Genomic DNA, 10,860 nt, shown 5'->3' with positions numbered 1-10,860 from the left:
TCGGTACGATTGTGTCGACATGTTTGAGGAGGAAAATGAGATGGAGGCGGAGCAATTGCCTATTATACAGTTGTCACCCCCTTGGGAGTCGACACCTGAGTGGATGAGCTTATGGAAGGAATTGCGTGACAGTGTCAGCTCGTTACGACAGACAGTTGACGACATGAGACAGCCGGCTACTCAGCTTGCGCCTGTCCAAGGGTCTCAAACGCCATCAGGGGCTTTAAAACGCCCGTTACCTCAAATGGCAGACACAGACACGGATACTGACTCCAGTGTCGACGATGATGAGACAAACGTGACTTCCACTAGGGCCACACGTTACATGATTGAAGCAATTAAAAATGTATTGCATATCTCTGATAATACAAGTACCACTAAAAAGGGTATTATGTTTGGTGAGAAAAAACTGCCTGTAGTTTTCCTGTATCCGAGGAATTAAATGAAGTGTGTGATGAGGCGTGGGTTTCCCCCGATAAAAAACTGATAATTCCTAAAAGGTTATTGGCATCGTACCCTTTCCCGCCAGAGGATAGGGCACGTAGGGAAACACCCCCTAGGGTGGATAAAGCGCTCACACGTTTGTCAAAACAGGTAGCACTACCTTCTCCTGATACGGCCGCCCTAAAGGAACCTGCCGATAGAAAGCTGGAGAATATCCTAAAATGTATATACTCTCACACGGGTGTTATACTGCGACCAGCAATCGCCTCAGCCTGGATGTGCAGTGCGGGCCTGGCGTGGTCGGATTCCCTGACTGAAAATATTGATACCCTAGATAGGGACAGTATATTACTGACTATAGAGCATTTGAAGGATGCATTTCTATATATGCGTGATGCACAGAGGGATATTTGCCGACTGGCATCAAGAGTTAGCGCGCTGTCTATTTCTGCTAGAAGAGGTTTATGGACGTGGCAGTGGTCAGGTGATGCGGATTCTAAAAGGCACATGGAAGTATTGCCTTATAAGGGGGAGGAGTTATTTGGGGTAGGTCTATCAGACCTGGTAGCCACGGCAACTGCTGGAAAATCCACATTTTTACCCCAGGTAGCTTCTTAACCTAAGAAGACGCCAAATTATCAGGCGCAGTCCTTTCGGCCCCATAAGGGCAAGCGGGCAAAAGGCGCCTCATTTATGCCCCGTGGCAGAGGGAGAGGAAAAAGGCTGCAACAAACAGCCAGTTCCCAGGAACAAAAGCCCTCTCCCGCCTCCGCAAAGTCCTCAGCAAGCAGACACGGTGGTATCTCAGGGGTACAAATTGGAATTCGAGACGTCTCCCCCTCGCCGTTTTCTAAAGTCTGCTTTACCGACGTCTCCCTCAGACAGGGAGGCAGTATTGGATGCCATTCACAAGCTGTATTCCCAGCAGGTGATAATCAAGGTACCCCTCCTACAACAGGGAAAGGGGTACTATTCCACACTATTTGTGGTACCGAAGCCGAACGGCTCGGTGAGACCAATTTTAAACCTAAAATCCTTGAACACTTACATACAAAGGTTCAAATTCAAGATGGAGTCACTCAGAGCAGTGATTGCAAACCTGGAAGATGGGGACTATATGGTGTCTCTGGACATCAAAGATGCTTACCTACATGTCCCAATTTGCCCTTCTCACCAAGGGTACCTCAGGTTTGTGGTACAGAACTGTCACTATCAGTTTCAGACGCTGCCGTTTGGATTGTCCACGGCACCCCGGGTCTTTACCAAGGTAATGGCCGAAATGATGATACTCCTTCGAAGGAAGGGAGTTCTAGTTATCCCTTACTTGGACGATCTCCTGATTAGGGCAAGATCCAGGGAACAGTTGGAAGTCGGGGTAGCACTATCTCAGATAGTGCTGCGCCAGCACGGTTGGATTCTCAATATTCCAAAATCTCAGCTGATCCCGACTACCCGACTCCTATTCCTAGGGATGATCCTGGACACAGTCCAGAAAAAGGTGTTTCTCCCGGAGGAGAAAGCCAGGGAGTTATCCGAACTAGTCAGAAATCTCCTAAAACCAGGCCAAGTCTCAGTGCATCAATGCACAAGGGTCCTGGGAAAGATGGTGGCTTCTTACGAAGCAATCCCATTCGGCAGATTCCACGCAAGAACCTTCCAGTGGGATCTGCTAGACAAATGGTCCGGGTCGCATCTTCAGATGCATCAGCGGATAATCTTGTCACCAAGGACAAGGGTGTCTCTCCTGTGGTGGTTGCAGAGTGCTCATCTTCTAGAGGGCCGCAGATTCGGCATTCAGGACTGGGTCCTGGTGACCACGGATGCCAGCCTGAGAGGCTGGGGAGCAGTCACACAGGGACGAAATTTCCAGGGCTTGTGGTCAAGCCTGGAGACATCACTTCACATAAATATCCTGGAGCTAAGGGCCATCTACAATGCTCTAAAGCCTAGCAAGACCTCTGCTTCAAGGTCAGCCGGTGCTGATCCAGTCAGACAACATCACGGCAGTCGCCCACGTAAACAGACAGGGCGGCACAAGAAGCAGAAGGGCAATGACAGAAGTTGCAAGGATTCTTCGCTGGGCGGAAAATCATGTGATAGCACTGTCAGCAGTGTTCATTCCGGGAGTGGACAACTGGGAAGCAGACTTCCTCAGCAGACACGACCTCCATCCGGGGGAGTGGGGACTTCACCCAGAAGTCTTCCACATGATTGTGAACCGTTGGGAAAAACCAAAGGTGGACATGATGGCGTCCCGCCTCAACAAAAAAACTGGACAGGTATTGCGCCAGGTCAAGGGACCCTCAGGCAATAGCTGTGGACGCTCTGGTAACACTGTGGGTGTACCAGTCAGTGTATGTGTTCCCTCCTCTGCCTCTCATACCCAAGGTACTGAGGATCATAAGAAGGAGAGGAGTAAGGACTATACTCGTGGCTCCGGATTGGCCAAGAAGGACTTGGTACCCGGAACTTCAAGAGATGCTCACAGAGGACTTGTGGCCTCTACCTCTAAGAAAGGACCTGCTTCAGCAGGGACCCTGTCTGTTCCAAGACTTACCGCGGCTGCGTTTGACGGTTTGGCGGTTGAACGCCGGATCCTGAAGGAAAAAGGCATTCCGGATGAAGTCATCCCTACCCTGATCAAAGCCAGGAAGGATGTAACCGTGCAACATTATCACCGGATTTGGCGTAAATATGTTGCGTGGTGCGAGGCCAGGAAGGCCCTACAGAGGAATTTCAACTGGGTCGTTTCCTACATTTCCTGCAAACAGGACTGTCTATGGGCCTAAAATTAGGGTCCATTAAGGTTCAAATTTCGGCCCTGTCGATTTTCTTCCAGAAAGAACTGGCTTCAGTTCCTGAAGTTCAGACGTTTGTCAAGGGGGTACTGCATATACAGCCTCCTTTTGTGCCTCCAGTGGCACCTTGGGATCTCAATGTAGTTTTGGGGTTCCTAAAATCACATTGGTTTGAACCACTCTCCACTGTGGACTTAAAATATCTCACTTGGAAAGTGGTAATGTTGTTAGCCCTGGCTTCAGCCAGGCGTGTCTCAGAATTGGCGGCTTTCTCCTATAAAAGCCCTTACCTAATTTTTCATACGGACAGGGCAGAATTGAGGACTCGTCCTCAATTTCTCCCTAAGGTGGTTTCAGCATTTCACTTGAACCAGCCTATTGTGGTGCCTGCGGCTACTAGGGACTTGGAGGACTCCAAGTTGCTGGACGTAGTCAGGGCCCTGAAAATATATGTTTCCAGGACGGCGGGAGTCAGGAAATCTGACTCGCTGTTTATCCTGTATGCACCCAATAAGCTGGGTGCTCCTGCTTCTAAGCAGACTATTGCTCGTTGGATTTGTAGTACAATTCAGCTTGCACATTCTGTGGCAGGCCTGCCACAGCCTAAATCTGTAAAAGCCCATTCCACAAGGAAGGTGGGCTCATCTTGGGCGGCTGCCCGAGGGGTCTCGGCTTTACAACTTTGCCGAGCAGCTACTTGGTCAGGGGCAAACACGTTTGCTAAATTCTACAAATTTGATACCCTGGCTGAGGAGGACCTGGAGTTCTCTCATTCGGTGCTGCAGAGTCATCCGCACTCTCCCGCCCGTTTGGGAGCTTTGGTATAATCCCCATGGTCCTTACGGAGTTCCCAGCATCCACTAGGACGTCAGAGAAAATAAGAATTTACTTACCGATAATTCTATTTCTCATAGTCCGTAGTGGATGCTGGGCGCCCATCCCAAGTGCGGATTGTCTGCAATACTTGTACATAGTTATTGTTACAAAAATCGGGTTATTATTGTTGTGAGCCATCTTTCAGAGGCTCCTCTGTTATCATGCTGTTAACTGGGTTCAGATCACAGGTTGTACGGTGTGATTGGTGTGACTGGTATGAGTCTTACCCGGGATTCAAAATCCTTCCTTATTGTGTACGCTCGTCCGGGCACAGTAACCTAACTGAGGCTTGGAGGAGGGTCATAGGGGGAGGAGCCAGTGCACACCAGGTAGTCCTAAAGCTTTTACTTTTGTGCCCAGTCTCCTGCGGAGCCGCTATTCCCCATGGTCCTTACGGAGTTCCCAGCATCCACTACGGACTATGAGAAATAGAATTATCGGTAAGTAAATTCTTATTATTCTGCTGTAGCCAATGACAGGTCGACTTGGCCTTGTGTTTTGGATTATTGTCATGTTGGAAGTGCGTCCCATGCGCAGCTTCCGGGCTGATGAGTGCAAATTTTCCTCCAGTATTTTCTGATAACATGCTGCATTCATCTTGCCATCAATTTTGAGTTTCCAGTGCCTTTGTAGCTCACACATCCCCAAAACATCAGCGATCCACCTCCGTGTTTCACAGTAGGAATGGTGTACCTTTCATCATAGGCCTTGTTGACTCCTCTCCAAATGTAACGTTAATGGTTGTGGCCAAAAAGTTCAATTTTGGTCTCATCACTCCAAATGACTTTGTTCCAGAAGTTTTGAGGCTTGTCTCTGTGCTGTTTGGAGTATTGTAAGCGGGATGCTTTGTGGTATTTGCGTAGTAATGGCTTTCTTCTGGCGACTCGACCATGCAGCCCATTTTTCTTCAAATGCCTCCTTATTGTGCATCTTGAAACAACCACACCACTTTTTTTCAGAGAGTCCTGTATTTCAGCTGAAGTTATTTGTGGATTTTTCTTTGCATCCCGAACAATTTTCCTGGCAGTTGTGGCTGAAATTTTTGTTGGGTCTACATGACCGTGATTTGGTTTCCACAGAATCCCTCATTTTCTACTTTTTAATTACAGTTTGAACACTGCTGATTGGCATTCTCAATTGCTTGGATATCTTTTTATATCCCTTTCCTGTTTTATACAGTTCAATTACCTTTTCCCGCAGATCCTTTGACAATTCTTTTGCTTTCCCCATGACTCAGAATCCAGACACGTCAGTGCAGCACTGGATGAAAGATGCAAGGGTCTTTCAGGAGACCAGAAACTCACTGACCTTTTATACACACACACACACTGATTACAAGCAAACAGATCACAGGTGAGGATGGTTACCTTTAGTAGCCATTCAAACCCGTTTGTGTCAACTTGTGTGCATGTTATCAGGCCAAAATCTCCAGGGTATATAAACTTTTGATCAGGGTCATTTGGGTAGTTTCTGTCATTATGATTTAAAAAGAGTAAACAGTTGTTTGACAATAAATGGCATCACCCAACCACTAACCATGAGTGAAAGAAAAGTTTGTGAGTTATCATTCATATTCTCTGACAACTGGCCAGAAAATCACAAATTCTGCTAGGGTATGTAAACTTATGAGCACAACTGTATGTGAACAGACAGCCTAGCACCACAGGAAATCTTGAGTTTGGATCTGTTAGTGCTTTTGCACATTAAGAGGTCTATTTGCTAAGCCTTGAATGTGTGGCCATCATCTGGGCCCTCTTTTCCCCTGTACCAAGCTTCAGCACCTACAGTGTGTGGCGACAGTTACTGTGGCTTGGCCCTTCCCCTGGGACCAGCCCTACACCCTTCTCACTTCATATGTTCCAACCTCACCTCTTCCCCCTCAGCTCACCCTTTATTCAGCACCCTCCTTTGCACCACCCATAATGAAGTAATTAGGAAAGTTACCAGATATACAATACATGAAAATTTGTATAGAATACAGTACAGATACAATAGAGAAACATGAAAGTTACATTGTACATGTTGAAAAGACACTAGGTGTCACTAGGACTTCTTATCCATGGTAGAATTGAATACAAAGATTAAGGAGAAAGACAAAGGAGAAATAAAAACAAAACCCAACAACTTATAACTATATTGCTTGCCCTCCCTTCTCCCCCTCCAGCACATCTCTTACATAGGAAAGGGGAAAGCCACAGATCAATTGGGGGATCATTATTCACCATACGTGTCATATACCATGTTGGGTTTGCAAGAGACCTATGAATCTATGATTTAATGTCACATTTCAAAGAATTGTTCAACTTTTAACTCCTTTCCAGCAGAGTACCCACCCACTCCATTCTGAAGAAAAAGAATAGCTTAGCCTTTAAAAAGGACATGGAGGGGGTGGTCATGGTGTAACCATATTTGTATAATGGCTTTGCATGCTGCTGCACCTACTGCCAGCATCAGCCTCCTGCAGCCTGTAGTTAGTTCTATGAAGGCCTTGTGGAAGAATTGCAAAAAATGCCCATTCCAGTGTTAAAGATAAATAGTTTACTAAGTGTTCAACAGAATAAGTGCATTTCTCATATGTCCTAGAGGATGCTGGGGACTCCGTAAGGACCATGGGGTATAGACGGGATCCGCAGGAGACATGGGCACACTATAAGACTTTAAATGGGTGTGAACTGGCTCCTCCCTCTATGCCCCTCCTCCAGACCTCAGTTAGATTCTGTTCCCAGGAGAGACTGGTCACACACTAGGGGAGCTCTACTGAGTTTCTCTGGAAAGACTTTATGCTAGGTTTTTTATTTTCAGAAAGACCTGCTGGCTACAGGCTCTCTGCTTCGTGGGACTGAGGGGAGAGAAGTCAGACCTACTTCTGCTGAGTTAAGGGCTCTGCTTCTTAGGCTACTGGACACCATTAGCTCCAGAGGGTTCGATCACTTGGTGCGCCTAGCTGCTTGTTCCCGGAGCCGCGCCGTCAACCCCCTCACAGAAGACAGAAGCCGGATGAGTATTGGAAGAAAAGAAGACTTCAGTGACAGCAGAAGACTTCAGGTCTCGGAGGTACAGTGCAGCGGTCGCGCTGCGCGCCATTGCTCCCACACACCAACGGTTCTACAAGGGTGCAGGGCGCAGGGGGGAGCCCTGGGCAGCAATATACCTCTTTCCGGACACTGGCAAAAGATGTATACAGTGTATAGGCACTGTATAGGGACCCCCCAGTATAAATATGAATAATATTAGAGGGGCTGAAGCGCGCCGAGAGGGGGCGGGGCTTAGCCCTCACAACTTGTTACTGCGCCATTTTCTCCTCATGTCCCCGCCAAAGAGCACTGGTAGGCAGCTAACAGTGAAAAACGGGGGGGGGGGGGGGGGGTTCAAGGTGATTTTAGTGCAAAATGGGAAAAGATAGCACTATACACTATAATGTGTGTGTTAGTTAATGAGTTGTAACTGTGTTCTGTGTTTTCCCTGTCACATATACCCATGGTAGCTTATAGTACACGTGTCGACGTGTGTGTGTGTGTGTGTGTGTGCTCTGCCACGAGCTGGCTATGGGAATCCCTCTGTTGGCACTGCCGACTCCTGATGGTGCTTGGGTCTGTAGATCAAGTGTCAGCAGGTTGGTAGTTGTATGCTTTTTCAAAAGTAAACACTGTATGGGTGACACAGTAGTATGTGGGTGACCTGTCGGCGCCAACTGTTATTACTGGGTGTAAATTAACATGAAGTCAATAACCTATACCTGTATAGGGTACGGTTCCATGGGCCTGTAGCTCTAGCACAGATGTGCTTTTATTTGTGGGGGAATTATATTAAATTTGTGTGTATATACTTCCCTCGAACCCCTCGGGGTCGTAAGCATGTTATTTTTACCTAGTTACCACTCCACTGTTGTCGACAAATACTATGTTTTATGTCGACCATAAGGTTTCCTGGTCATATCCACAACTTGGGCATTCAGTACATGGTCATACACATTCAGCACACATTAATGTCACTAGGGACCCTGGGGTTCTAGACAAAATACTTATATGTATGATATATACAGTGGGGATTGAAAGTTTGGGCACTCCAGTTAAAATTCATTTTAATGTGCAAAAAGAAGCCAAGGAAAGATGGAAAAATCTCCAAAAGGCATCAAATTACAGATTAGACATTCTTATAACATGCCAAAAAAAGTTTGATTTTATTTCCATCATTTACACTTTCAAAAGAACAGAAAACAAAAAATGGCGTCTGCAAAAGTTTGGCCACGCTAGGGCGGAACAAGAAGCAAAGCGGCAATGGCAGAAGCCGCAAAAAGTTTTCCGCTGGGCGGAAAGACAGGTAAACACTATATTAGCAGTCTTCGTTCCGGATGTAGATGACGGAGAAATAGATTTCCTCTGCAGACGCGATCTCCATCCGGGAGAAATACAGTCGTCATCGAGAAGTTTCACAGAAGTGACAAGTCTTTGAGGAGTGCCTCAATTGGACATGTTGGCATCTCGCCTCAACGAGAGACCTCAGGGATATTGTTCCAGGTCAAGGGACACTCACGCTATAGCAGTGGACGCCCTCGGGACACCTTGGGTGTTTTCAGTTGGTCTATGTGTCCCCTCCGCTTTCACTCTTTCTGAAGGTAAACGTAAGAAGAACAAAGGTTCAGGCGATCCTCATTGTTCCGGTCTAGCCAAGGAGGGGGCTTGGTAAGTTCTTCAAGATTTACTCATAGAATATCCCTGGCCTCTTCCTCTACGTGGGGAACTATTACAGCAAGATCCGGGGCGGGTATCAAGACTTACCGCGGCTGCATTTGACGGCGTGGCAGTTGAACGCCATATCCTAGCCCGAAAGGGTATTCCCAGTGAAGTCGTTTCCACACTTCTTCAGGCTAGAAAAGAAGTAATGGCAAAGCCTTACCACCGTATTTGGCATAAATATGTGTCTCGGTGTAAATCCAAGAAGGCTCCTACGGAAGATTTTCAGCTGGGTCGTTATTCTCCATTCTTGGCAAGCAGGTGTGGATGCAGGCCTAAAGTTAGGCTCCTTTTCAGTGCAGTTTTGGCCTTATAAATTTTCTTTAAAAAAAAAAGGAATTGCCCACCTTTCCGGAAGTTCAGACTTTCGTGAAAGGAGTACTGCACATCCAACCTCCATTTGTGCCCCATTGGCACCGTGGGACCTGGACGTGGTGTTGCGGGTTCTTGTGTCACACTGATTGGAACCTTTATGAAAGGTTGTATTAAAATTTCTCTCTTGAAAAGTGGTCATGCTATTGGCCTTGGCGTCCGCAAGGCGGGTGTCGGAAGTAGCGGCTTTGTCTCACAAGAGCCCCTGTTTGTTCTTCCATGTGGATGGAGCGGAATTGAGAACTCGGATTATAGTTCTGCCATAAGTGGTGTCTGTGTTTCGCAGAAACCAGCCTATTTTGATGCCTGTGGTTAGTTAAGTGATTCAAAGTCTCTCGATGTAGTCAGGGCTTTGAATATTTAGGTCGCCAATTTGGCTCAGATTGGGGAAACAGAGGCTCTGTTTGTCCGGTATGCTCCCAGCATGTTTGGGGCGCCTGCGGCTATGCAGTCTGTTACACTCTGGATCCGTTGTACAATTCGGCGTGCTCATTCTACAGCTGGATTGCAGTTACCGAAGCCGGTGGAGACCCATTCTACTAGGAAGGTGGGCTCTTCTTGGGCAGAAACCCGAGGAGTCTCGGCGGTTCATCTTTGCCGAGCGGCTACTTGGTCGGGTTCAAACACTTTTGCTAAGCTCTACAAGTTTGATACCCTGGCTGATGAGGACCTCATGTTTGCTCAATCGGTGCTGCAGAGTCGTCCGCACTCTCCTGCCCGGTCTGGAGCTTTGGTATAAACCCAATGGTCCTTACAGAGTCCCCAGCGTCCTCTAGGACGTATGAGAAAATAGGATTTTAATACCTACCGGTAAATCCTTTTCTCTTAGTCCGTAGAGGATGCTGGGCACCCGTCCTAGTGCGTACTGTGTCTGCAGTTATTGGTTATGGTTACACTCTTGTGGTGTTTCTTTTCTGTCAGGCTGTTGCTGACGTTGTTCATGCCATGGCATGTGGTATCTTATTATTGGTTGGGTTGACACACGGGTTGTGTTGCATATTCTCCCAGCATATGGCTGTGGATTTTTTCATGCCGTTGGCTGGTGTTCTATTGAATGCCACGTTCTGCGGTATGTTCGAGATGTGAGCTGGTATGACACTCACGTGTTTAAACAATAAATTCTTTCCTCGAAATGTCCGTCTCCCTGGGCACAGTTTTCTAACTGAGGTCTGGAGGAGGGGCATAGAGGGAGGACCCAGTTCACACCCATTCAAAGTCTTATACTCCTGCGGATCCAGTCTATACCCCATGGTCCTTACGGAGTCCCCAGCATCCTCTATGTGCTAAGAGAAAAGGATTTACCGGTAGGTATTAAAATCCTATTTGTACCCAGAAATTACGGATTAGGGGACATGACCAAAGGCAATGCATTAGATCTGTTTGCGGTGTGCCACATTCAAAACATACAGTAAGTGGGAGGTGGAGAGACCAGTCAAATACTGTCTGTGCAGAGAAAGGTATTTTTTGTGGAGTACAGTATGTGAAGAAACATCTCCATATACATTGCAGAAGATGACCGCCACAACTTCAAATTAACTTTAAGTAAGTCCTTAAGGGCCATACACACTGTCAGATTTCACTGAACGATATGAACGTTCTCGTTCATTAATGGACGAGAAATCGTTCATATCATTGTG

This window comes from Pseudophryne corroboree, chromosome 1 (assembly GCF_028390025.1).
Source record: "Pseudophryne corroboree isolate aPseCor3 chromosome 1, aPseCor3.hap2, whole genome shotgun sequence".
Classification (NCBI taxonomy): domain Eukaryota; kingdom Metazoa; phylum Chordata; class Amphibia; order Anura; family Myobatrachidae; genus Pseudophryne; species Pseudophryne corroboree.
The sequence above is the reverse complement of the archived record's forward strand: the minus strand, read 5'-3'. Positions refer to the sequence as shown.